Here is a 23,799-nt window from a genome sequence, read left to right as displayed (position 1 = left end):
TCACCGTCTTATATAAAGTTCAGATGGAACTTTGCACGTGTCATAGTGGAGCCCTCAGGATTCCAGAGCCAGCTTTCTGACATCATAATGGGGCCTCAGAGATAAAAGCCTGGGCCCAGGCAGTGTTGGTCAGTGCTGCTCAGCAGGCAGCACTGGACTGGACTGGATTACAGCTGATACAAGGTGTGAAGGAACAAGGGGTGGCTGTGGGCATGCACTTGCTGCCGCTGCCAGTGTTTATCTGCATGGCAGCAGGGCATTTGGGCGTTGCCAGGAAGGCGTTTTTATGTAGATTCCTCCTCTTTCAGCACTGCATTGTGGTGCAAGCAAAAGAAGCAAATCCTGTCTGGCTTCCTCTCCGGCCTTTATTCACCTCCCGTGTAGCTGTGAGTGTGTGAGCCTGCAGGGCCCCATGGAATTGCCTAGAAGTAGGCTGAATCGCTGCAAGGGCTGAACAGCAGTATCGGGCAGGCTCGGGCAACGCGCGGCCCGTTCGGGTTATCGCTTCTCGGCCTTTTGGCTAAGATCAAGTGTAGTATCTGTTCTTATCAGTTTAATATCTGATACGTCCCCTATCTGGGGACCATATATTAAATGGATTTTTAGAACAGGGAGATGGAAATAGAGCTTGCTCTGTCCACTCCACGCATTGACCTGGTATTGCAGTATTTCCAGGACCGGTGCACCCTTTCCTTATGTGTTGACTAAAAGCAGATTCCAAAAGTGTTTTTTGTCTTTGCTATTGTTTCTGTCTTTCTGAAGGGATCTCCCCTTTTAATCCCATTATTTCAACACCTGTTGGACAATGCATGAGTGATAATGAGCTCATTGATTAAATGCAATTAATGAATAGATTGCCACCTCTTGTTGTGTGTCGTCTGTGTTTCTGTGTTTCCGGCATTTCACATTGGAACACCTCATTCACCTTCCTTGTCTTCTCTCCGCCCTCCCTTTTAGGTAAGTTAAAGAGCTGCACCTGAGCCAGCCACTGATTGATTGATTGATTGATTGATTGATTGATTGATTGATGCAGCACAACAGTCAAATAGTGGAGTGGAGTAGGGGAACAGCAAACAGCCAATAAAGCAGCCCGCCCGCTCGCCTGCCCGCCACAATGGACCTACCTGTGTACACTAGATGGATGTGATGGAATGTACTGTCGTCCCTACATTTCAAGAAGAAGTAAGAATTGCAGTTGCAACAAAGCCTTGCTTGCCTACAAAGAGAGCAGCAATTTGGATTTGTTACTATGTTACCTAGAAGAATAACAAACTGTGCAAGGATGGAGGTTGTAGGAGCAAGGAGAAGTTGTCTGTAAAGTTGGTGGATGCCTATTTTCCATTTTGCAGTCCCTTGTCTCCCTCTTGTGGCCTCCTGGAGGCAACTAGCTGTGCAAAAAAAAGACAGCCTGGCGGCCGGCTGTTGCAGTGTTGCCCTCTCAGGCAACACTGAGTGACTGACTGAGCCTCACCGTCTTATATAAAGTTCAGACGGAACTTTGCACGTGTCATAGTGGAGCCCTCAGGATTCCAGAGCCAGCTTTCTGACATCATAATGGGGCCTCAGAGATAAAAGCCTGGGCCCAGGCAGTGTTGGTCAGTGCTGCTCAGCAGGCAGCACTGGACTGGACTGGATTACAGCTGATACAAGGTGTGAAGGAACAAGGGGTGGCTGTGGGCATGCACTTGCTGCCGCTGCCAGTGTTTATCTGCATGGCAGCAGGGCATTTGGGCGTTGCCAGGAAGGCGTTTTTATGTAGATTCCTCCTCTTTCAGCACTGCATTGTGGTGCAAGCAAAAGAAGCAAATCCTGTCTGGCTTCCTCTCCGGCCTTTATTCACCTCCCGTGTAGCTGTGAGTGTGTGAGCCTGCAGGGCCCCATGGAATTGCCTAGAAGTAGGCTGAATCGCTGCAAGGGCTGAACAGCAGTATTGGGCAGGCTCGGGCAACGCGCGGCCCGTTCGGGTTATCGCTTCTCGGCCTTTTGGCTAAGATCAAGTGTAGTATCTGTTCTTATCAGTTTAATATCTGATACGTCCCCTATCTGGGGACCATATATTAAATGGATTTTTAGAACAGGGAGATGGAAATAGAGCTTGCTCTGTCCACTCCACGCATTGACCTGGTATTGCAGTATTTCCAGGACCGGTGCACCCTTTCCTTATGTGTTGACTAAAAGCAGATTCCAAAAGTGTTTTTTGTCTTTGCTATTGTTTCTGTCTTTCTGAAGGGATCTCCCCTTTTAATCCCATTATTTCAACACCTGTTGGACAATGCATGAGTGATAATGAGCTCATTGATTAAATGCAATTAATGAATAGATTGCCACCTCTTGTTGTGTGTCGTCTGTGTTTCTGTGTTTCCGGCATTTCACATTGGAACACCTCATTCACCTTCCTTGTCTTCTCTCCGCCCTCCCTTTTAGGTAAGTTAAAGAGCTGCACCTGAGCCAGCCACTGATTGATTGATTGATTGATTGATTGATTGATTGATTGATTGATTGATTGATTGATTGATGCAGCACAACAGTCAAATAGTGGAGTGGAGTAGGGGAACAGCAAACAGCCAATAAAGCAGCCCGCCCGCTCGCCTGCCCGCCACAATGGACCTACCTGTGTACACTAGATGGATGTGATGGAATGTACTGTCGTCCCTACATTTCAAGAAGAAGTAAGAATTGCAGTTGCAACAAAGCCTTGCTTGCCTACAAAGAGAGCAGCAATTTGGATTTGTTACTATGTTACCTAGAAGAATAACAAACTGTGCAAGGATGGAGGTTGTAGGAGCAAGGAGAAGTTGTCTGTAAAGTTGGTGGATGCCTATTTTCCATTTTGCAGTCCCTTGTCTCCCTCTTGTGGCCTCCTGGAGGCAACTAGCTGTGCAAAAAAAAGACAGCCTGGCGGCCGGCTGTTGCAGTGTTGCCCTCTCAGGCAACACTGAGTGACTGACTGAGCCTCACCGTCTTATATAAAGTTCAGACGGAACTTTGCACGTGTCATAGTGGAGCCCTCAGGATTCCAGAGCCAGCTTTCTGACATCATAATGGGGCCTCAGAGATAAAAGCCTGGGCCCAGGCAGTGTTGGTCAGTGCTGCTCAGCAGGCAGCACTGGACTGGACTGGATTACAGCTGATACAAGGTGTGAAGGAACAAGGGGTGGCTGTGGGCATGCACTTGCTGCCGCTGCCAGTGTTTATCTGCATGGCAGCAGGGCATTTGGGCGTTGCCAGGAAGGCGTTTTTATGTAGATTCCTCCTCTTTCAGCACTGCATTGTGGTGCAAGCAAAAGAAGCAAATCCTGTCTGGCTTCCTCTCCGGCCTTTATTCACCTCCCGTGTAGCTGTGAGTGTGTGAGCCTGCAGGGCCCCATGGAATTGCCTAGAAGTAGGCTGAATCGCTGCAAGGGCTGAACAGCAGTATTGGGCAGGCTCGGGCAACGCGCGGCCCGTTCGGGTTATCGCTTCTCGGCCTTTTGGCTAAGATCAAGTGTAGTATCTGTTCTTATCAGTTTAATATCTGATACGTCCCCTATCTGGGGACCATATATTAAATGGATTTTTAGAACAGGGAGATGGAAATAGAGCTTGCTCTGTCCACTCCACGCATTGACCTGGTATTGCAGTATTTCCAGGACCGGTGCACCCTTTCCTTATGTGTTGACTAAAAGCAGATTCCAAAAGTGTTTTTTGTCTTTGCTATTGTTTCTGTCTTTCTGAAGGGATCTCCCCTTTTAATCCCATTATTTCAACACCTGTTGGACAATGCATGAGTGATAATGAGCTCATTGATTAAATGCAATTAATGAATAGATTGCCACCTCTTGTTGTGTGTCGTCTGTGTTTCTGTGTTTCCGGCATTTCACATTGGAACACCTCATTCACCTTCCTTGTCTTCTCTCCGCCCTCCCTTTTAGGTAAGTTAAAGAGCTGCACCTGAGCCAGCCACTGATTGATTGATTGATTGATTGATTGATTGATTGATTGATTGATTGATTGATTGATTGATGCAGCACAACAGTCAAATAGTGGAGTGGAGTAGGGGAACAGCAAACAGCCAATAAAGCAGCCCGCCCGCTCGCCTGCCCGCCACAATGGACCTACCTGTGTACACTAGATGGATGTGATGGAATGTACTGTCGTCCCTACATTTCAAGAAGAAGTAAGAATTGCAGTTGCAACAAAGCCTTGCTTGCCTACAAAGAGAGCAGCAATTTGGATTTGTTACTATGTTACCTAGAAGAATAACAAACTGTGCAAGGATGGAGGTTGTAGGAGCAAGGAGAAGTTGTCTGTAAAGTTGGTGGATGCCTATTTTCCATTTTGCAGTCCCTTGTCTCCCTCTTGTGGCCTCCTGGAGGCAACTAGCTGTGCAAAAAAAAGACAGCCTGGCGGCCGGCTGTTGCAGTGTTGCCCTCTCAGGCAACACTGAGTGACTGACTGAGCCTCACCGTCTTATATAAAGTTCAGACGGAACTTTGCACGTGTCATAGTGGAGCCCTCAGGATTCCAGAGCCAGCTTTCTGACATCATAATGGGGCCTCAGAGATAAAAGCCTGGGCCCAGGCAGTGTTGGTCAGTGCTGCTCAGCAGGCAGCACTGGACTGGACTGGATTACAGCTGATACAAGGTGTGAAGGAACAAGGGGTGGCTGTGGGCATGCACTTGCTGCCGCTGCCAGTGTTTATCTGCATGGCAGCAGGGCATTTGGGCGTTGCCAGGAAGGCGTTTTTATGTAGATTCCTCCTCTTTCAGCACTGCATTGTGGTGCAAGCAAAAGAAGCAAATCCTGTCTGGCTTCCTCTCCGGCCTTTATTCACCTCCCGTGTAGCTGTGAGTGTGTGAGCCTGCAGGGCCCCATGGAATTGCCTAGAAGTAGGCTGAATCGCTGCAAGGGCTGAACAGCAGTATCGGGCAGGCTCGGGCAACGCGCGGCCCGTTCGGGTTATCGCTTCTCGGCCTTTTGGCTAAGATCAAGTGTAGTATCTGTTCTTATCAGTTTAATATCTGATACGTCCCCTATCTGGGGACCATATATTAAATGGATTTTTAGAACAGGGAGATGGAAATAGAGCTTGCTCTGTCCACTCCACGCATTGACCTGGTATTGCAGTATTTCCAGGACCGGTGCACCCTTTCCTTATGTGTTGACTAAAAGCAGATTCCAAAAGTGTTTTTTGTCTTTGCTATTGTTTCTGTCTTTCTGAAGGGATCTCCCCTTTTAATCCCATTATTTCAACACCTGTTGGACAATGCATGAGTGATAATGAGCTCATTGATTAAATGCAATTAATGAATAGATTGCCACCTCTTGTTGTGTGTCGTCTGTGTTTCTGTGTTTCCGGCATTTCACATTGGAACACCTCATTCACCTTCCTTGTCTTCTCTCCGCCCTCCCTTTTAGGTAAGTTAAAGAGCTGCACCTGAGCCAGCCACTGATTGATTGATTGATTGATTGATTGATTGATTGATTGATTGATTGATTGATTGATTGATTGATGCAGCACAACAGTCAAATAGTGGAGTGGAGTAGGGGAACAGCAAACAGCCAATAAAGCAGCCCGCCCGCTCGCCTGCCCGCCACAATGGACCTACCTGTGTACACTAGATGGATGTGATGGAATGTACTGTCGTCCCTACATTTCAAGAAGAAGTAAGAATTGCAGTTGCAACAAAGCCTTGCTTGCCTACAAAGAGAGCAGCAATTTGGATTTGTTACTATGTTACCTAGAAGAATAACAAACTGTGCAAGGATGGAGGTTGTAGGAGCAAGGAGAAGTTGTCTGTAAAGTTGGTGGATGCCTATTTTCCATTTTGCAGTCCCTTGTCTCCCTCTTGTGGCCTCCTGGAGGCAACTAGCTGTGCAAAAAAAAGACAGCCTGGCGGCCGGCTGTTGCAGTGTTGCCCTCTCAGGCAACACTGAGTGACTGACTGAGCCTCACCGTCTTATATAAAGTTCAGACGGAACTTTGCACGTGTCATAGTGGAGCCCTCAGGATTCCAGAGCCAGCTTTCTGACATCATAATGGGGCCTCAGAGATAAAAGCCTGGGCCCAGGCAGTGTTGGTCAGTGCTGCTCAGCAGGCAGCACTGGACTGGACTGGATTACAGCTGATACAAGGTGTGAAGGAACAAGGGGTGGCTGTGGGCATGCACTTGCTGCCGCTGCCAGTGTTTATCTGCATGGCAGCAGGGCATTTGGGCGTTGCCAGGAAGGCGTTTTTATGTAGATTCCTCCTCTTTCAGCACTGCATTGTGGTGCAAGCAAAAGAAGCAAATCCTGTCTGGCTTCCTCTCCGGCCTTTATTCACCTCCCGTGTAGCTGTGAGTGTGTGAGCCTGCAGGGCCCCATGGAATTGCCTAGAAGTAGGCTGAATCGCTGCAAGGGCTGAACAGCAGTATCGGGCAGGCTCGGGCAACGCGCGGCCCGTTCGGGTTATCGCTTCTCGGCCTTTTGGCTAAGATCAAGTGTAGTATCTGTTCTTATCAGTTTAATATCTGATACGTCCCCTATCTGGGGACCATATATTAAATGGATTTTTAGAACAGGGAGATGGAAATAGAGCTTGCTCTGTCCACTCCACGCATTGACCTGGTATTGCAGTATTTCCAGGACCGGTGCACCCTTTCCTTATGTGTTGACTAAAAGCAGATTCCAAAAGTGTTTTTTGTCTTTGCTATTGTTTCTGTCTTTCTGAAGGGATCTCCCCTTTTAATCCCATTATTTCAACACCTGTTGGACAATGCATGAGTGATAATGAGCTCATTGATTAAATGCAATTAATGAATAGATTGCCACCTCTTGTTGTGTGTCGTCTGTGTTTCTGTGTTTCCGGCATTTCACATTGGAACACCTCATTCACCTTCCTTGTCTTCTCTCCGCCCTCCCTTTTAGGTAAGTTAAAGAGCTGCACCTGAGCCAGCCACTGATTGATTGATTGATTGATTGATTGATTGATTGATTGATTGATGCAGCACAACAGTCAAATAGTGGAGTGGAGTAGGGGAACAGCAAACAGCCAATAAAGCAGCCCGCCCGCTCGCCTGCCCGCCACAATGGACCTACCTGTGTACACTAGATGGATGTGATGGAATGTACTGTCGTCCCTACATTTCAAGAAGAAGTAAGAATTGCAGTTGCAACAAAGCCTTGCTTGCCTACAAAGAGAGCAGCAATTTGGATTTGTTACTATGTTACCTAGAAGAATAACAAACTGTGCAAGGATGGAGGTTGTAGGAGCAAGGAGAAGTTGTCTGTAAAGTTGGTGGATGCCTATTTTCCATTTTGCAGTCCCTTGTCTCCCTCTTGTGGCCTCCTGGAGGCAACTAGCTGTGCAAAAAAAAGACAGCCTGGCGGCCGGCTGTTGCAGTGTTGCCCTCTCAGGCAACACTGAGTGACTGACTGAGCCTCACCGTCTTATATAAAGTTCAGACGGAACTTTGCACGTGTCATAGTGGAGCCCTCAGGATTCCAGAGCCAGCTTTCTGACATCATAATGGGGCCTCAGAGATAAAACCCTGGGCCCAGGCAGTGTTGGTCAGTGCTGCTCAGCAGGCAGCACTGGACTGGACTGGATTACAGCTGATACAAGGTGTGAAGGAACAAGGGGTGGCTGTGGGCATGCACTTGCTGCCGCTGCCAGTGTTTATCTGCATGGCAGCAGGGCATTTGGGCGTTGCCAGGAAGGCGTTTTTATGTAGATTCCTCCTCTTTCAGCACTGCATTGTGGTGCAAGCAAAATAAGCAAATCCTGTCTGGCTTCCTCTCCGGCCTTTATTCACCTCCCGTGTAGCTGTGAGTGTGTGAGCCTGCAGGGCCCCATGGAATTGCCTAGAAGTAGGCTGAATCGCTGCAAGGGCTGAACAGCAGTATCGGGCAGGCTCGGGCAACGCGCGGCCCGTTCGGGTTATCGCTTCTCGGCCTTTTGGCTAAGATCAAGTGTAGTATCTGTTCTTATCAGTTTAATATCTGATACGTCCCCTATCTGGGGACCATATATTAAATGGATTTTTAGAACAGGGAGATGGAAATAGAGCTTGCTCTGTCCACTCCACGCATTGACCTGGTATTGCAGTATTTCCAGGACCGGTGCACCCTTTCCTTATGTGTTGACTAAAAGCAGATTCCAAAAGTGTTTTTTGTCTTTGCTATTGTTTCTGTCTTTCTGAAGGGATCTCCCCTTTTAATCCCATTATTTCAACACCTGTTGGACAATGCATGAGTGATAATGAGCTCATTGATTAAATGCAATTAATGAATAGATTGCCACCTCTTGTTGTGTGTCGTCTGTGTTTCTGTGTTTCCGGCATTTCACATTGGAACACCTCATTCACCTTCCTTGTCTTCTCTCCGCCCTCCCTTTTAGGTAAGTTAAAGAGCTGCACCTGAGCCAGCCACTGATTGATTGATTGATTGATTGATTGATTGATTGATTGATTGATGCAGCACAACAGTCAAATAGTGGAGTGGAGTAGGGGAACAGCAAACAGCCAATAAAGCAACCCGCCCGCTCGCCTGCCCGCCACAATGGACCTACCTGTGTACACTAGATGGATGTGATGGAATGTACTGTCGTCCCTACATTTCAAGAAGAAGTAAGAATTGCAGTTGCAACAAAGCCTTGCTTGCCTACAAAGAGAGCAGCAATTTGGATTTGTTACTATGTTACCTAGAAGAATAACAAACTGTGCAAGGATGGAGGTTGTAGGAGCAAGGAGAAGTTGTCTGTAAAGTTGGTGGATGCCTATTTTCCATTTTGCAGTCCCTTGTCTCCCTCTTGTGGCCTCCTGGAGGCAACTAGCTGTGCAAAAAAAAGACAGCCTGGCGGCCGGCTGTTGCAGTGTTGCCCTCTCAGGCAACACTGAGTGACTGACTGAGCCTCACCGTCTTATATAAAGTTCAGACGGAACTTTGCACGTGTCATAGTGGAGCCCTCAGGATTCCAGAGCCAGCTTTCTGACATCATAATGGGGCCTCAGAGATAAAAGCCTGGGCCCAGGCAGTGTTGGTCAGTGCTGCTCAGCAGGCAGCACTGGACTGGACTGGATTACAGCTGATACAAGGTGTGAAGGAACAAGGGGTGGCTGTGGGCATGCACTTGCTGCCGCTGCCAGTGTTTATCTGCATGTCAGCAGGGCATTTGGGCGTTGCCAGGAAGGCGTTTTTATGTAGATTCCTCCTCTTTCAGCACTGCATTGTGGTGCAAGCAAAAGAAGCAAATCCTGTCTGGCTTCCTCTCCGGCCTTTATTCACCTCCCGTGTAGCTGTGAGTGTGTGAGCCTGCAGGGCCCCATGGAATTGCCTAGGAGTAGGCTGAATCGCTGCAAGGGCTGAACAGCAGTATCGGGCAGGCTCGGGCAACGCGCGGCCCGTTCGGGTTATCGCTTCTCGGCCTTTTGGCTAAGATCAAGTGTAGTATCTGTTCTTATCAGTTTAATATCTGATACGTCCCCTATCTGGGGACCATATATTAAATGGATTTTTAGAACAGGGAGATGGAAATAGAGCTTGCTCTGTCCACTCCACGCATTGACCTGGTATTGCAGTATTTCCAGGACCGGTGCACCCTTTCCTTATGTGTTGACTAAAAGCAGATTCCAAAAGTGTTTTTTGTCTTTGCTATTGTTTCTGTCTTTCTGAAGGGATCTCCCCTTTTAATCCCATTATTTCAACACCTGTTGGACAATGCATGAGTGATAATGAGCTCATTGATTAAATGCAATTAATGAATAGATTGCCACCTCTTGTTGTGTGTCGTCTGTGTTTCTGTGTTTCCGGCATTTCACATTGGAACACCTCATTCACCTTCCTTGTCTTCTCTCCGCCCTCCCTTTTAGGTAAGTTAAAGAGCTGCACCTGAGCCAGCCACTGATTGATTGATTGATTGATTGATTGATTGATTGATTGATTGATTGATTGATTGATGCAGCACAACAGTCAAATAGTGGAGTGGAGTAGGGGAACAGCAAACAGCCAATAAAGCAGCCCGCCCGCTCGCCTGCCCGCCACAATGGACCTACCTGTGTACACTAGATGGATGTGATGGAATGTACTGTCGTCCCTACATTTCAAGAAGAAGTAAGAATTGCAGTTGCAACAAAGCCTTGCTTGCCTACAAAGAGAGCAGCAATTTGGATTTGTTACTATGTTACCTAGAAGAATAACAAACTGTGCAAGGATGGAGGTTGTAGGAGCAAGGAGAAGTTGTCTGTAAAGTTGGTGGATGCCTATTTTCCATTTTGCAGTCCCTTGTCTCCCTCTTGTGGCCTCCTGGAGGCAACTAGCTGTGCAAAAAAAAGACAGCCTGGCGGCCGGCTGTTGCAGTGTTGCCCTCTCAGGCAACACTGAGTGACTGACTGAGCCTCACCGTCTTATATAAAGTTCAGACGGAACTTTGCACGTGTCATAGTGGAGCCCTCAGGATTCCAGAGCCAGCTTTCTGACATCATAATGGGGCCTCAGAGATAAAAGCCTGGGCCCAGGCAGTGTTGGTCAGTGCTGCTCAGCAGGCAGCACTGGACTGGACTGGATTACAGCTGATACAAGGTGTGAAGGAACAAGGGGTGGCTGTGGGCATGCACTTGCGGCCGCTGCCAGTGTTTATCTGCATGGCAGCAGGGCATTTGGGCGTTGCCAGGAAGGCGTTTTTATGTAGATTCCTCCTCTTTCAGCACTGCATTGTGGTGCAAGCAAAAGAAGCAAATCCTGTCTGGCTTCCTCTCCGGCCTTTATTCACCTCCCGTGTAGCTGTGAGTGTGTGAGCCTGCAGGGCCCCATGGAATTGCCTAGAAGTAGGCTGAATCGCTGCAAGGGCTGAACAGCAGTATCGGGCAGGCTCGGGCAACGCGCGGCCCGTTCGGGTTATCGCTTCTCGGCCTTTTGGCTAAGATCAAGTGTAGTATCTGTTCTTATCAGTTTAATATCTGATACGTCCCCTATCTGGGGACCATATATTAAATGGATTTTTAGAACAGGGAGATGGAAATAGAGCTTGCTCTGTCCACTCCACGCATTGACCTGGTATTGCAGTATTTCCAGGACCGGTGCACCCTTTCCTTATGTGTTGACTAAAAGCAGATTCCAAAAGTGTTTTTTGTCTTTGCTATTGTTTCTGTCTTTCTGAAGGGATCTCCCCTTTTAATCCCATTATTTCAACACCTGTTGGACAATGCATGAGTGATAATGAGCTCATTGATTAAATGCAATTAATGAATAGATTGCCACCTCTTGTTGTGTGTCGTCTGTGTTTCTGTGTTTCCGGCATTTCACATTGGAACACCTCATTCACCTTCCTTGTCTTCTCTCCGCCCTCCCTTTTAGGTAAGTTAAAGAGCTGCACCTGAGCCAGCCACTGATTGATTGATTGATTGATTGATTGATTGATTGATTGATTGATGCAGCACAACAGTCAAATAGTGGAGTGGAGTAGGGGAACAGCAAACAGCCAATAAAGCAGCCCGCCCGCTCGCCTGCCCGCCACAATGGACCTACCTGTGTACACTAGATGGATGTGATGGAATGTACTGTCGTCCCTACATTTCAAGAAGAAGTAAGAATTGCAGTTGCAACAAAGCCTTGCTTGCCTACAAAGAGAGCAGCAATTTGGATTTGTTACTATGTTACCTAGAAGAATAACAAACTGTGCAAGGATGGAGGTTGTAGGAGCAAGGAGAAGTTGTCTGTAAAGTTGGTGGATGCCTATTTTCCATTTTGCAGTCCCTTGTCTCCCTCTTGTGGCCTCCTGGAGGCAACTAGCTGTGCAAAAAAAAGACAGCCTGGCAGCCGGCTGTTGCAGTGTTGCCCTCTCAGGCAACACTGAGTGACTGACTGAGCCTCACCGTCTTATATAAAGTTCAGACGGAACTTTGCACGTGTCATAGTGGAGCCCTCAGGATTCCAGAGCCAGCTTTCTGACATCATAATGGGGCCTCAGAGATAAAAGCCTGGGCCCAGGCAGTGTTGGTCAGTGCTGCTCAGCAGGCAGCACTGGACTGGACTGGATTACAGCTGATACAAGGTGTGAAGGAACAAGGGGTGGCTGTGGGCATGCATGTGGGCATGCACTTGCTGCCGCTGCCAGTGTTTATCTGCATGGCAGCAGGGCATTTGGGCGTTGCCAGGATGGCGTTTTTATGTAGATTCCTCCTCTTTCAGCACTGCATTGTGGTGCAAGCAAAAGAAGCAAATCCTGTCTGGCTTCCTCTCCGGCCTTTATTCACCTCCCGTGTAGCTGTGAGTGTGTGAGCCTGCAGGGCCCCATGGAATTGCCTAGAAGTAGGCTGAATCGCTGCAAGGGCTGAACAGCAGTATCGGGCAGGCTCGGGCAACGCGCGGCCCGTTCGGGTTATCGCTTCTCGGCCTTTTGGCTAAGATCAAGTGTAGTATCTGTTCTTATCAGTTTAATATCTGATACGTCCCCTATCTGGGGACCATATATTAAATGGATTTTTAGAACAGGGAGATGGAAATAGAGCTTGCTCTGTCCACTCCACGCATTGACCTGGTATTGCAGTATTTCCAGGACCGGTGCACCCTTTCCTTATGTGTTGACTAAAAGCAGATTCCAAAAGTGTTTTTTGTCTTTGCTATTGTTTCTGTCTTTCTGAAGGGATCTCCCCTTTTAATCCCATTATTTCAACACCTGTTGGACAATGCATGAGTGATAATGAGCTCATTGATTAAATGCAATTAATGAATAGATTGCCACCTCTTGTTGTGTGTCGTCTGTGTTTCTGTGTTTCCGGCATTTCACATTGGAACACCTCATTCACCTTCCTTGTCTTCTCTCCGCCCTCCCTTTTAGGTAAGTTAAAGAGCTGCACCTGAGCCAGCCACTGATTGATTGATTGATTGATTGATTGATTGATTGATTGATTGATTGATTGATGCAGCACAACAGTCAAATAGTGGAGTGGAGTAGGGGAACAGCAAACAGCCAATAAAGCAGCCCGCCCGCTCGCCTGCCCGCCACAATGGACCTACCTGTGTACACTAGATGGATGTGATGGAATGTACTGTCGTCCCTACATTTCAAGAAGAAGTAAGAATTGCAGTTGCAACAAAGCCTTGCTTGCCTACAAAGAGAGCAGCAATTTGGATTTGTTACTATGTTACCTAGAAGAATAACAAACTGTGCAAGGATGGAGGTTGTAGGAGCAAGGAGAAGTTGTCTGTAAAGTTGGTGGATGCCTATTTTCCATTTTGCAGTCCCTTGTCTCCCTCTTGTGGCCTCCTGGAGGCAACTAGCTGTGCAAAAAAAAGACAGCCTGGCGGCCGGCTGTTGCAGTGTTGCCCTCTCAGGCAACACTGAGTGACTGACTGAGCCTCACCGTCTTATATAAAGTTCAGACGGAACTTTGCACGTGTCATAGTGGAGCCCTCAGGATTCCAGAGCCAGCTTTCTGACATCATAATGGGGCCTCAGAGATAAAAGCCTGGGCCCAGGCAGTGTTGGTCAGTGCTGCTCAGCAGGCAGCACTGGACTGGACTGGATTACAGCTGATACAAGGTGTGAAGGAACAAGGGGTGGCTGTGGGCATGCACTTGCTGCCGCTGCCAGTGTTTATCTGCATGTCAGCAGGGCATTTGGGCGTTGCCAGGAAGGCGTTTTTATGTAGATTCCTCCTCTTTCAGCACTGCATTGTGGTGCAAGCAAAAGAAGCAAATCCTGTCTGGCTTCCTCTCCGGCCTTTATTCACCTCCCGTGTAGCTGTGAGTGTGTGAGCCTGCAGGGCCCCATGGAATTGCCTAGAAGTAGGCTGAATCGCTGCAAGGGCTGAACAGCAGTATCGGGCAGGCTCGGGCAACGCGCGGCCCGTTCGGGTTATCGCTTCTCGGCCTTTTGGCTAAGATCAAGTGTAGTATCTGTTCTTATCAGTTTAATATCTGATACGTCCCCTATCTGGGGACCATATATTAAATGGATTTTTAGAACAGGGAGATGGAAATAGAGCTTGCTCTGTCCACTCCACGCATTGACCTGGTATTGCAGTATTTCCAGGACCGGTGCACCCTTTCCTTATGTGTTGACTAAAAGCAGATTCCAAAAGTGTTTTTTGTCTTTGCTATTGTTTCTGTCTTTCTGAAGGGATCTCCCCTTTTAATCCCATTATTTCAACACCTGTTGGACAATGCATGAGTGATAATGAGCTCATTGATTAAATGCAATTAATGAATAGATTGCCACCTCTTGTTGTGTGTCGTCTGTGTTTCTGTGTTTCCGGCATTTCACATTGGAACACCTCATTCACCTTCCTTGTCTTCTCTCCGCCCTCCCTTTTAGGTAAGTTAAAGAGCTGCACCTGAGCCAGCCACTGATTGATTGATTGATTGATTGATTGATTGATTGATTGATTGATTGATTGATGCAGCACAACAGTCAAATAGTGGAGTGGAGTAGGGGAACAGCAAACAGCCAATAAAGCAGCCCGCCCGCTCGCCTGCCCGCCACAATGGACCTACCTGTGTACACTAGATGGATGTGATGGAATGTACTGTCGTCCCTACATTTCAAGAAGAAGTAAGAATTGCAGTTGCAACAAAGCCTTGCTTGCCTACAAAGAGAGCAGCAATTTGGATTTGTTACTATGTTACCTAGAAGAATAACAAACTGTGCAAGGATGGAGGTTGTAGGAGCAAGGAGAAGTTGTCTGTAAAGTTGGTGGATGCCTATTTTCCATTTTGCAGTCCCTTGTCTCCCTCTTGTGGCCTCCTGGAGGCAACTAGCTGTGCAAAAAAAAGACAGCCTGGCGGCCGGCTGTTGCAGTGTTGCCCTCTCAGGCAACACTGAGTGACTGACTGAGCCTCACCGTCTTATATAAAGTTCAGACGGAACTTTGCACGTGTCATAGTGGAGCCCTCAGGATTCCAGAGCCAGCTTTCTGACATCATAATGGGGCCTCAGAGATAAAAGCCTGGGCCCAGGCAGTGTTGGTCAGTGCTGCTCAGCAGGCAGCACTGGACTGGACTGGATTACAGCTGATACAAGGTGTGAAGGAACAAGGGGTGGCTGTGGGCATGCACTTGCTGCCGCTGCCAGTGTTTATCTGCATGGCAGCAGGGCATTTGGGCGTTGCCAGGAAGGCGTTTTTATGTAGATTCCTCCTCTTTCAGCACTGCATTGTGGTGCAAGCAAAAGAAGCAAATCCTGTCTGGCTTCCTCTCCGGCCTTTATTCACCTCCCGTGTAGCTGTGAGTGTGTGAGCCTGCAGGGCCCCATGGAATTGCCTAGAAGTAGGCTGAATCGCTGCAAGGGCTGAACAGCAGTATCGGGCAGGCTCGGGCAACGCGCGGCCCGTTCGGGTTATCGCTTCTCGGCCTTTTGGCTAAGATCAAGTGTAGTATCTGTTCTTATCAGTTTAATATCTGATACGTCCCCTATCTGGGGACCATATATTAAATGGATTTTTAGAACAGGGAGATGGAAATAGAGCTTGCTCTGTCCACTCCACGCATTGACCTGGTATTGCAGTATTTCCAGGACCGGTGCACCCTTTCCTTATGTGTTGACTAAAAGCAGATTCCAAAAGTGTTTTTTGTCTTTGCTATTGTTTCTGTCTTTCTGAAGGGATCTCCCCTTTTAATCCCATTATTTCAACACCTGTTGGACAATGCATGAGTGATAATGAGCTCATTGATTAAATGCAATTAATGAATAGATTGCCACCTCTTGTTGTGTGTCGTCTGTGTTTCTGTGTTTCCGGCATTTCACATTGGAACACCTCATTCACCTTCCTTGTCTTCTCTCCGCCCTCCCTTTTAGGTAAGTTAAAGAGCTGCACCTGAGCCAGCCACTGATTGATTGATTGATTGATTGATTGATTGATTGATTGATTGATTGATTGATGCAGCACAACAGTCAAATAGTGGAGTGGAGTAGGGGAACAGCAAACAGCCAATAAAGCAGCCCGCCCGCTCGCCTGCCCGCCACAATGGACCTACCTGTGTACACTAGATGGATGTGATGGAATGTACTGTCGTCCCTACATTTCAAGAAGAAGTAAGAATTGCAGTTGCAACAAAGCCTTGCTTGCCTACAAAGAGAGCAGCAATTTGGATTTGTTACTATGTTACCTAGAAGAATAACAAACTGTGCAAGGATGGAGGTTGTAGGAGCAAGGAGAAGTTGTCTGTAAAGTTGGTGGATGCCTATTTTCCATTTTGCAGTCCCTTGTCTCCCTCTTGTGGCCTCCTGGAGGCAACTAGCTGTGCAAAAAAAAGACAGCCTGGCGGCCGGCTGTTGCAGTGTTGCCCTCTCAGGCAACACTGAGTGACTGACTGAGCCTCACCGTCTTATATAAAGTTCAGACGGAACTTTGCACGTGTCATAGTGGAGCCCTCAGGATTCCAGAGCCAGCTTTCTGACATCATAATGGGGCCTCAGAGATAAAAGCCTGGGCCCAGGCAGTGTTGGTCAGTGCTGCTCAGCAGGCAGCACTGGACTGGACTGGATTACAGCTGATACAAGGTGTGAAGGAACAAGGGGTGGCTGTGGGCATGCACTTGCTGCCGCTGCCAGTGTTTATCTGCATGGCAGCAGGGCATTTGGGCGTTGCCAGGAAGGCGTTTTTATGTAGATTCCTCCTCTTTCAGCACTGCATTGTGGTGCAAGCAAAAGAAGCAAATCCTGTCTGGCTTCCTCTCCGGCCTTTATTCACCTCCCGTGTAGCTGTGAGTGTGTGAGCCTGCAGGGCCCCATGGAATTGCCTAGAAGTAGGCTGAATCGCTGCAAGGGCTGAACAGCAGTATCGGGCAGGCTCGGGCAACGCGCGGCCCGTTCGGGTTATCGCTTCTCGGCCTTTTGGCTAAGATCAAGTGTAGTATCTGTTCTTATCAGTTTAATATCTGATACGTCCCCTATCTGGGGACCATATATTAAATGGATTTTTAGAACAGGGAGATGGAAATAGAGCTTGCTCTGTCCACTCCACGCATTGACCTGGTATTGCAGTATTTCCAGGACCGGTGCACCCTTTCCTTATGTGTTGACTAAAAGCAGATTCCAAAAGTGTTTTTTGTCTTTGCTATTGTTTCTGTCTTTCTGAAGGGATCTCCCCTTTTAATCCCATTATTTCAACACCTGTTGGACAATGCATGAGTGATAATGAGCTCATTGATTAAATGCAATTAATGAATAGATTGCCACCTCTTGTTGTGTGTCGTCTGTGTTTCTGTGTTTCCGGCATTTCACATTGGAACACCTCATTCACCTTCCTTGTCTTCTCTCCGCCCTCCCTTTTAGGTAAGTTAAAGAGCTGCACCTGAGCCAGCCACTGATTGATTGATTGATTGATTGATTGATTGATTGATTGATTGATTGATTGATGCAGCACAACAGTCAAATAGTGGAGTGGAGTAGGGGAACAGCAAACAGCCAATAAAGCAGCCCGCCCGCTCGCCTGCCCGCCACAATGGACCTACCTGTGTACACTAGATGGATGTGATGGAATGTACTGTCGTCCCTACATTTCAAGAAGAAGTAAGAATTGCAGTTGCAACAAAGCCTTGCTTGCCTACAAAGAGAGCAGCAATTTGGATTTGTTACTATGTTACCTAGAAGAATAACAAACTGTGCAAGGATGGAGGTTGTAGGAGCAAGGAGAAGTTGTCTGTAAAGTTGGTGGATGCCTATTTTCCATTTTGCAGTCCCTTGTCTCCCTCTTGTGGCCTCCTGGAGGCAACTAGCTGTGCAAAAAAAAGACAGCCTGGCGGCCGGCTGTTGCAGTGTTGCCCTCTCAGGCAACACTGAGTGACTGACTGAGCCTCACCGTCTTATATAAAGTTCAGACGGAACTTTGCACGTGTCATAGTGGAGCCCTCAGGATTCCAGAGCCAGCTTTCTGACATCATAATGGGGCCTCAGAGATAAAAGCCTGGGCCCAGGCAGTGTTGGTCAGTGCTGCTCAGCAGGCAGCACTGGACTGGACTGGATTACAGCTGATACAAGGTGTGAAGGAACAAGGGGTGGCTGTGGGCATGCACTTGCTGCCGCTGCCAGTGTTTATCTGCATGGCAGCAGGGCATTTGGGCGTTGCCAGGAAGGCGTTTTTATGTAGATTCCTCCTCTTTCAGCACTGCATTGTGGTGCAAGCAAAAGAAGCAAATCCTGTCTGGCTTCCTCTCCGGCCTTTATTCACCTCCCGTGTAGCTGTGAGTGTGTGAGCCTGCAGGGCCCCATGGAATTGCCTAGAAGTAGGCTGAATCGCTGCAAGGGCTGAACAGCAGTATCGGGCAGGCTCGGGCAACGCGCGGCCCGTTCGGGTTATCGCTTCTCGGCCTTTTGGCTAAGATCAAGTGTAGTATCTGTTCTTATCAGTTTAATATCTGATACGTCCCCTATCTGGGGACCATATATTAAATGGATTTTTAGAACAGGGAGATGGAAATAGAGCTTGCTCTGTCCACTCCACGCATTGACCTGGTATTGCAGTATTTCCAGGACCGGTGCACCCTTTCCTTATGTGTTGACTAAAAGCAGATTCCAAAAGTGTTTTTTGTCTTTGCTATTGTTTCTGTCTTTCTGAAGGGATCTCCCCTTTTAATCCCATTATTTCAACACCTGTTGGACAATGCATGAGTGATAATGAGCTCATTGATTAAATGCAATTAATGAATAGATTGCCACCTCTTGTTGTGTGTCGTCTGTGTTTCTGTGTTTCCGGCATTTCACATTGGAACACCTCATTCACCTTCCTTGTCTTCTCTCCGCCCTCCCTTTTAGGTAAGTTAAAGAGCTGCACCTGAGCCAGCCACTGATTGATTGATTGATTGATTGATTGATTGATTGATTGATGCAGCACAACAGTCAAATAGTGGAGTGGAGTAGGGGAACAGCAAACAGCCAATAAAGCAGCCCGCCCGCTCGCCTGCCCGCCACAATGGACCTACCTGTGTACACTAGATGGATGTGATGGAATGTACTGTCGTCCCTACATTTCAAGAAGAAGTAAGAATTGCAGTTGCAACAAAGCCTTGCTTGCCTACAAAGAGAGCAGCAATTTGGATTTGTTACTATGTTACCTAGAAGAATAACAAACTGTGCAAGGATGGAGGTTGTAGGAGCAAGGAGAAGTTGTCTGTAAAGTTGGTGGATGCCTATTTTCCATTTTGCAGTCCCTTGTCTCCCTCTTGTGGCCTCCTGGAGGCAACTAGCTGTGCAAAAAAAAGACAGCCTGGCGGCCGGCTGTTGCAGTGTTGCCCTCTCAGGCAACACTGAGTGACTGACTGAGCCTCACCGTCTTATATAAAGTTCAGACGGAACTTTGCACGTGTCATAGTGGAGCCCTCAGGATTCCAGAGCCAGCTTTCTGACATCATAATGGGGCCTCAGAGATAAAAGCCTGGGCCCAGGCAGTGTTGGTCAGTGCTGCTCAGCAGGCAGCACTGGACTGGACTGGATTACAGCTGATACAAGGTGTGAAGGAACAAGGGGTGGCTGTGGGCATGCACTTGCTGCCGCTGCCAGTGTTTATCTGCATGGCAGCAGGGCATTTGGGCGTTGCCAGGAAGGCGTTTTTATGTAGATTCCTCCTCTTTCAGCACTGCATTGTGGTGCAAGCAAAAGAAGCAAATCCTGTCTGGCTTCCTCTCCGGCCTTTATTCACCTCCCGTGTAGCTGTGAGTGTGTGAGCCTGCAGGGCCCCATGGAATTGCCTAGAAGTAGGCTGAATCGCTGCAAGGGCTGAACAGCAGTATCGGGCAGGCTCGGGCAACGCGCGGCCCGTTCGGGTTATCGCTTCTCGGCCTTTTGGCTAAGATCAAGTGTAGTATCTGTTCTTATCAGTTTAATATCTGATACGTCCCCTATCTGGGGACCATATATTAAATGGATTTTTAGAACAGGGAGATGGAAATAGAGCTTGCTCTGTCCACTCCACGCATTGACCTGGTATTGCAGTATTTCCAGGACCGGTGCACCCTTTCCTTATGTGTTGACTAAAAGCAGATTCCAAAAGTGTTTTTTGTCTTTGCTATTGTTTCTGTCTTTCTGAAGGGATCTCCCCTTTTAATCCCATTATTTCAACACCTGTTGGACAATGCATGAGTGATAATGAGCTCATTGATTAAATGCAATTAATGAATAGATTGCCACCTCTTGTTGTGTGTCGTCTGTGTTTCTGTGTTTCCGGCATTTCACATTGGAACACCTCATTCACCTTCCTTGTCTTCTCTCCGCCCTCCCTTTTAGGTAAGTTAAAGAGCTGCACCTGAGCCAGCCACTGATTGATTGATTGATTGATTGATTGATTGATTGATTGATTGATTGATTGATGCAGCACAACAGTCAAATAGTGGAGTGGAGTAGGGGAACAGCAAACAGCCAATAAAGCAGCCCGCCCGCTCGCCTGCCCGCCACAATGGACCTACCTGTGTACACTAGATGGATGTGATGGAATGTACTGTCGTCCCTACATTTCAAGAAGAAGTAAGAGTTGCAGTTGCAACAAAGCCTTGCTTGCCTACAAAGAGAGCAGCAATTTGGATTTGTTACTATGTTACCTAGAAGAATAACAAACTGTGCAAGGATGGAGGTTGTAGGAGCAAGGAGAAGTTGTCTGTAAAGTTGGTGGATGCCTATTTTCCATTTTGCAGTCCCTTGTCTCCCTCTTGTGGCCTCCTGGAGGCAACTAGCTGTGCAAAAAAAAGACAGCCTGGCGGCCGGCTGTTGCAGTGTTGCCCTCTCAGGCAACACTGAGTGACTGACTGAGCCTCACCGTCTTATATAAAGTTCAGACGGAACTTTGCACGTGTCATAGTGGAGCCCTCAGGATTCCAGAGCCAGCTTTCTGACATCATAATGGGGCCTCAGAGATAAAAGCCTGGGCCCAGGCAGTGTTGGTCAGTGCTGCTCAGCAGGCAGCACTGGACTGGACTGGATTACAGCTGATACAAGGTGTGAAGGAACAAGGGGTGGCTGTGGGCATGCACTTGCTGCCGCTGCCAGTGTTTATCTGCATGGCAGCAGGGCATTTGGGCGTTGCCAGGAAGGCGTTTTTATGTAGATTCCTCCTCTTTCAGCACTGCATTGTGGTGCAAGCAAAAGAAGCAAATCCTGTCTGGCTTCCTCTCCGGCCTTTATTCACCTCCCGTGTAGCTGTGAGTGTGTGAGCCTGCAGGGCCCCATGGAATTGCCTAGAAGTAGGCTGAATCGCTGCAAGGGCTGAACAGCAGTATCGGGCAGGCTCGGGCAACGCGCGGCCCGTTCGGGTTATCGCTTCTCGGCCTTTTGGCTAAGATCAAGTGTAGTATCTGTTCTTATCAGTTTAATATCTGATACGTCCCCTATCTGGGGACCATATATTAAATGGATTTTTAGAACAGGGAGATGGAAATAGAGCTTGCTCTGTCCACTCCACGCATTGACCTGGTATTGCAGTATTTCCAGGACCGGTGCACCCTTTCCTTATGTGTTGACTAAAAGCAGATTCCAAAAGTGTTTTTTGTCTTTGCTATTGTTTCTGTCTTTCTGAAGGGATCTCCCCTTTTAATCCCATTATTTCAACACCTGTTGGACAATGCATGAGTGATAATGAGCTCATTGATTAAATGCAATTAATGAATAGATTGCCACCTCTTGTTGTGTGTCGTCTGTGTTTCTGTGTTTCCGGCATTTCACATTGGAACACCTCATTCACCTTCCTTGTCTTCTCTCCGCCCTCCCTTTTAGGTAAGTTAAAGAGCTGCACCTGAGCCAGCCACTGATTGATTGATTGATTGATTGATTGATTGATTGATTGATGCAGCACAACAGTCAAATAGTGGAGTGGAGTAGGGGAACAGCAAACAGCCAATAAAGCAGCCCGCCCGCTCGCCTGCCCGCCACAATGGACCTACCTGTGTACACTAGATGGATGTGATGGAATGTACTGTCGTCCCTACATTTCAAGAAGAAGTAAGAATTGCAGTTGCAACAAAGCCTTGCTTGCCTACAAAGAGAGCAGCAATTTGGATTTGTTACTATGTTACCTAGAAGAATAACAAACTGTGCAAGGATGGAGGTTGTAGGAGCAAGGAGAAGTTGTCTGTAAAGTTGGTGGATGCCTATTTTCCATTTTGCAGTCCCTTGTCTCCCTCTTGTGGCCTCCTGGAGGCAACTAGCTGTGCAAAAAAAAGACAGCCTGGCGGCCGGCTGTTGCAGTGTTGCCCTCTCAGGCAACACTGAGTGACTGACTGAGCCTCACCGTCTTATATAAAGTTCAGACGGAACTTTGCACGTGTCATAGTGGAGCCCTCAGGATTCCAGAGCCAGCTTTCTGACATCATAATGGGGCCTCAGAGATAAAAGCCTGGGCCCAGGCAGTGTTGGTCAGTGCTGCTCAGCAGGCAGCACTGGACTGGACTGGATTACAGCTGATACAAGGTGTGAAGGAACAAGGGGTGGCTGTGGGCATGCACTTGCTGCCGCTGCCAGTGTTTATCTGCATGGCAGCAGGGCATTTGGGCGTTGCCAGGAAGGCGTTTTTATGTAGATTCCTCCTCTTTCAGCACTGCATTGTGGTGCAAGCAAAAGAAGCAAATCCTGTCTGGCTTCCTCTCCGGCCTTTATTCACCTCCCGTGTAGCTGTGAGTGTGTGAGCCTGCAGGGCCCCATGGAATTGCCTAGAAGTAGGCTGAATCGCTGCAAGGGCTGAACAGCAGTATCGGGCAGGCTCGGGCAACGCGCGGCCCGTTCGGGTTATCGCTTCTCGGCCTTTTGGCTAAGATCAAGTGTAGTATCTGTTCTTATCAGTTTAATATCTGATACGTCCCCTATCTGGGGACCATATATTAAATGGATTTTTAGAACAGGGAGATGGAAATAGAGCTTGCTCTGTCCACTCCACGCATTGACCTGGTATTGCAGTATTTCCAGGACCGGTGCACCCTTTCCTTATGTGTTGACTAAAAGCAGATTCCAAAAGTGTTTTTTGTCTTTGCTATTGTTTCTGTCTTTCTGAAGGGATCTCCCCTTTTAATCCCATTATTTCAACACCTGTTGGACAATGCATGAGTGATAATGAGCTCATTGATTAAATGCAATTAATGAATAGATTGCCACCTCTTGTTGTGTGTCGTCTGTGTTTCTGTGTTTCCGGCATTTCACATTGGAACACCTCATTCACCTTCCTTGTCTTCTCTCCGCCCTCCCTTTTAGGTAAGTTAAAGAGCTGCACCTGAGCCAGCCACTGATTGATTGATTGATTGATTGATTGATTGATTGATTGATTGATTGATTGATTGATTGATTGATGCAGCACAACAGTCAAATAGTGGAGTGGAGTAGGGGAACAGCAAACAGCCAATAAAGCAGCCCGCCCGCTCGCCTGCCCGCCACAATGGACCTACCTGTGTACACTAGATGGATGTGATGGAATGTACTGTCGTCCCTACATTTCAAGAAGAAGTAAGAGTTGCAGTTGCAACAAAGCCTTGCTTGCCTACAAAGAGAGCAGCAATTTGGATTTGTTACTATGTTACCTAGAAGAATAACAAACTGTGCAAGGATGGAGGTTGTAGGAGCAAGGAGAAGTTGTCTGTAAAGTTGGTGGATGCCTATTTTCCATTTTGCAGTCCCTTGTCTCCCTCTTGTGGCCTCCTGGAGGCAACTAGCTGTGCAAAAAAAAGACAGCCTGGCGGCCGGCTGTTGCAGTGTTGCCCTCTCAGGCAACACTGAGTGACTGACTGAGCCTCACCGTCTTATATAAAGTTCAGACGGAACTTTGCACGTGTCATAGTGGAGCCCTCAGGATTCCAGAGCCAGCTTTCTGACATCATAATGGGGCCTCAGAGATAAAAGCCTGGGCCCAGGCAGTGTTGGTCAGTGCTGC

At 47.8% G+C, this 23,799-nt stretch overlaps 16 non-coding genes across 16 annotated transcripts; all 16 read left to right on the top strand.

The window, feature by feature from the left end:
* Positions 1–500: 500 nt before the first annotated feature.
* On the top strand, positions 501–691 carry LOC142721977 (U2 spliceosomal RNA). The gene has a single exon (XR_012874308.1). It is a non-coding gene; the product is annotated as a U2 spliceosomal RNA (small nuclear RNA).
* Positions 692–1,967: 1,276 nt separating this feature from the next.
* LOC142721976 (U2 spliceosomal RNA) lies at positions 1,968–2,158 on the top strand. Its single transcript, XR_012874306.1, has one exon. It is a non-coding gene; the product is annotated as a U2 spliceosomal RNA (small nuclear RNA).
* Positions 2,159–3,454: 1,296 nt separating this feature from the next.
* LOC142721975 (U2 spliceosomal RNA) lies at positions 3,455–3,645 on the top strand. Its single transcript, XR_012874305.1, has one exon. It is a non-coding gene; the product is annotated as a U2 spliceosomal RNA (small nuclear RNA).
* Positions 3,646–4,941: 1,296 nt separating this feature from the next.
* On the top strand, positions 4,942–5,132 carry LOC142721974 (U2 spliceosomal RNA). Its single transcript, XR_012874304.1, has one exon. It is a non-coding gene; the product is annotated as a U2 spliceosomal RNA (small nuclear RNA).
* A 1,300-nt stretch (positions 5,133–6,432) lies between these two features.
* Positions 6,433–6,623, top strand: LOC142721973 (U2 spliceosomal RNA). The gene has a single exon (XR_012874303.1). It is a non-coding gene; the product is annotated as a U2 spliceosomal RNA (small nuclear RNA).
* Positions 6,624–7,903: 1,280 nt separating this feature from the next.
* Positions 7,904–8,094, top strand: LOC142721971 (U2 spliceosomal RNA). Its single transcript, XR_012874302.1, has one exon. It is a non-coding gene; the product is annotated as a U2 spliceosomal RNA (small nuclear RNA).
* A 1,280-nt stretch (positions 8,095–9,374) lies between these two features.
* On the top strand, positions 9,375–9,565 carry LOC142721970 (U2 spliceosomal RNA). The gene has a single exon (XR_012874301.1). It is a non-coding gene; the product is annotated as a U2 spliceosomal RNA (small nuclear RNA).
* A 1,292-nt stretch (positions 9,566–10,857) lies between these two features.
* Positions 10,858–11,048, top strand: LOC142721969 (U2 spliceosomal RNA). Its single transcript, XR_012874300.1, has one exon. It is a non-coding gene; the product is annotated as a U2 spliceosomal RNA (small nuclear RNA).
* Positions 11,049–12,340: 1,292 nt separating this feature from the next.
* LOC142721967 (U2 spliceosomal RNA) lies at positions 12,341–12,531 on the top strand. The gene has a single exon (XR_012874298.1). It is a non-coding gene; the product is annotated as a U2 spliceosomal RNA (small nuclear RNA).
* A 1,288-nt stretch (positions 12,532–13,819) lies between these two features.
* LOC142721966 (U2 spliceosomal RNA) lies at positions 13,820–14,010 on the top strand. The gene has a single exon (XR_012874297.1). It is a non-coding gene; the product is annotated as a U2 spliceosomal RNA (small nuclear RNA).
* A 1,288-nt stretch (positions 14,011–15,298) lies between these two features.
* On the top strand, positions 15,299–15,489 carry LOC142721965 (U2 spliceosomal RNA). The gene has a single exon (XR_012874295.1). It is a non-coding gene; the product is annotated as a U2 spliceosomal RNA (small nuclear RNA).
* A 1,288-nt stretch (positions 15,490–16,777) lies between these two features.
* Positions 16,778–16,968, top strand: LOC142721964 (U2 spliceosomal RNA). Its single transcript, XR_012874294.1, has one exon. It is a non-coding gene; the product is annotated as a U2 spliceosomal RNA (small nuclear RNA).
* A 1,288-nt stretch (positions 16,969–18,256) lies between these two features.
* Positions 18,257–18,447, top strand: LOC142721963 (U2 spliceosomal RNA). The gene has a single exon (XR_012874293.1). It is a non-coding gene; the product is annotated as a U2 spliceosomal RNA (small nuclear RNA).
* Positions 18,448–19,723: 1,276 nt separating this feature from the next.
* LOC142721962 (U2 spliceosomal RNA) lies at positions 19,724–19,914 on the top strand. The gene has a single exon (XR_012874292.1). It is a non-coding gene; the product is annotated as a U2 spliceosomal RNA (small nuclear RNA).
* A 1,288-nt stretch (positions 19,915–21,202) lies between these two features.
* Positions 21,203–21,393, top strand: LOC142721960 (U2 spliceosomal RNA). Its single transcript, XR_012874291.1, has one exon. It is a non-coding gene; the product is annotated as a U2 spliceosomal RNA (small nuclear RNA).
* A 1,276-nt stretch (positions 21,394–22,669) lies between these two features.
* On the top strand, positions 22,670–22,860 carry LOC142721959 (U2 spliceosomal RNA). The gene has a single exon (XR_012874290.1). It is a non-coding gene; the product is annotated as a U2 spliceosomal RNA (small nuclear RNA).
* Positions 22,861–23,799: the final 939 nt, after the last annotated feature.

The sequence above is a fragment of the Rhinoderma darwinii genome, unplaced genomic scaffold (genome assembly GCF_050947455.1).
Source record: "Rhinoderma darwinii isolate aRhiDar2 unplaced genomic scaffold, aRhiDar2.hap1 Scaffold_530, whole genome shotgun sequence".
Taxonomy (NCBI): Eukaryota; Metazoa; Chordata; class Amphibia; order Anura; family Rhinodermatidae; genus Rhinoderma; species Rhinoderma darwinii.
The sequence above is the reverse complement of the archived record's forward strand: the minus strand, read 5'-3'. Positions and strand labels throughout refer to the sequence as shown.